General features: G+C 42.0%; 1 pseudogene; it reads right to left on the bottom strand.

Annotated features, from left to right (window-relative positions):
• Positions 1 to 628: 628 nt before the first annotated feature.
• LOC101706472 (protein-L-isoaspartate O-methyltransferase domain-containing protein 1 pseudogene) lies at positions 629 to 1,379 on the bottom strand (annotated as a pseudogene).
• Between the last annotated feature and the right edge of the window lie 711 nt (positions 1,380 to 2,090).

The following is a 2,090-nucleotide window of genomic DNA, read 5'->3' as shown; positions in this document are numbered from 1 at the left end:
TCACCTGCTGTGCTCTTTAAATCTCTGTAAGAGAAGCAAGTATTTTCCCCATGTCTTTTGGCAACAGATTCAAAAGCAAAAGTTTCAGGACTGTAAAGTTTCATTAAATTTATGTTTTTAAAGCTAAATTATTGAATATATTGTATTATTATTGCACTCATAAATTTCCCGGAATATATTTACAGCAATTCAGCAAGAGTGATTGAAACAAAAGTGTAAATAGGTCTACAAAGCATCTTTTCATAGAGGAAACACCAACAACTGCAATTTAAATCAGATCATATATGCTTAACAATTATTTAAACCTTATAGAAAATTAAATCTAAACCTCACCACTACAAATCTGTAAGGAATCAGAAAAGGATTTATAGTACACAAAGTCTTGACTATTGTTGCATTCCACTTTGAAATTACTGAGTTAAAACAGCATTTTCCCAAGATTTAAAGAAAAATAGATTTTATAAAAGAGATAGATTCTTTTTAATCAATGAATACATTGTTTTTGTTACTGACAAACAAGTTATACTTTTTTCCACTATAATTCACTCTGGTCAAAGAAATAATTCTTTCTTTAAACTCCTAATAAATGCTACTTTTTCAAGACTAAAGGAGTATCGTAGGTATTTTTTCTTCTTGATTTATTTGTCTCTAAAATATGTCAAGTAAGCTTTTAAAGATTCAGGGAGGGGCAGCTTCATGATTTTTTTCTCTCAGTAAATTTTGAGGTGGCTCCTCCGGCTTCATGGCTTCACTGTGATCTTCCTCTTCTTTGTTATCTTCTTACATTTTCTCATCCTCCTCACCGTCTAGAGGCTGAGGAATAAGCTGGTTACCCACAAATACCATGTGTTAATCCTCTGCTTAACTCTTTCTTTTCCTCTTGGGTGGAGCCCTTTGAGGAATCTCCTTGGCCTGAATCTCATCATTTAGGAAATTTCTAAGTGTGCGTCGAATGTAAATAAGAGCCAAGTCCTATAGATTCCTGACAGCACAGGGTGGGGGAGTCCCACAGAATCTGGCTTGCCATTATTATTCTTACTAGGTTGGACAAGTGGAGCAAATGAAACAGCAAGGATATTTTTACTTTCCCAAGTGTTTTGTCCATTTCGCATAATCTGTGTTTGATCTTCTATAGGCATAACTAGTATGTCTCCAACTTTCAGCAATATTTTCATGGTCTTTCTGAACTCCAGCTCCACAATAAATTCGATCATACTGATAACTGTCAGATGCTATTTGGAGGCAATTACCAACCACAAATGCAGGTTCACAGAACTCAAATTTATCAAAACTATCACTATTTTTGATGAAACTCTCCAGCTTTTCCTTGGCATATTCCACCACATCTGAATGAAGTTCAATTCTATGATTTATTCCAAAAGGACTTGTGGCGCGGCAGTCGGTCCGGCTCGCCACAGCGGCGTGTCAGCTGTGCGCAGGGACTCTAGGAGCTCCGAGGCAGCCGGCCGCCGCTACCACCACAACACCGCCGCCGCCACCGGCCGGGGGGAGGGGTGGGTCGCGTACAGGGACCCAAGACTGGGGCAGCCTCCAGAACTGCCTGGCAGCTGAGCATGCGCGGAGAGCCAGGCAGCCGCGTGGCGAGGACTCCGAAGTCAACACGGCTGCGGACGCCCCCGATTGGCTCCGCCCCCTTCCTATTTTCTTTTTTTTAAGTGGCCCAGATTTTACAGGTCTCTTACCTTGTGCTTCACTTTTACGTCATCCAGCCATGCTAAGGCATCTCAGAGCCTCTCTCATTGTGTTGGGTTTAGTGCCACCACTTGAAATCTCTTGGCCTTGGGTCCTGTTACTGTTTGTTTTCCCCCTGCCACAGGCATCGGGGTCCCAGTGCCACTGGTCAAGACACTGCTGGCAGAGCCCAAGCATCTTTTCTTTGCACCTCGTTGGAGGTGTGCATCAGTACAGCTGCAGGCTCGCCATTTTATTCTGTTAGCTCAAAGAGCAAATGTTAGCCCCATTTTCTGTTTTAATTTTTTTTGTTGGCCCCCTTAGTCCCCCGCCTTGGGCTAGGGGCTTCTCCACCTCTATCGTTTGTCATATAGTAGCCCTTGTATGTAGTATCAGTG

Source organism: Heterocephalus glaber, unplaced genomic scaffold (assembly GCF_053883595.1).
Source record: "Heterocephalus glaber isolate CG9 unplaced genomic scaffold, H.glaber_assembly_v1.0 deba00001613, whole genome shotgun sequence".
NCBI classification, from domain to species: domain Eukaryota; kingdom Metazoa; phylum Chordata; class Mammalia; order Rodentia; family Bathyergidae; genus Heterocephalus; species Heterocephalus glaber.
This window is presented reverse-complemented; position numbering and strand designations above follow the sequence as displayed.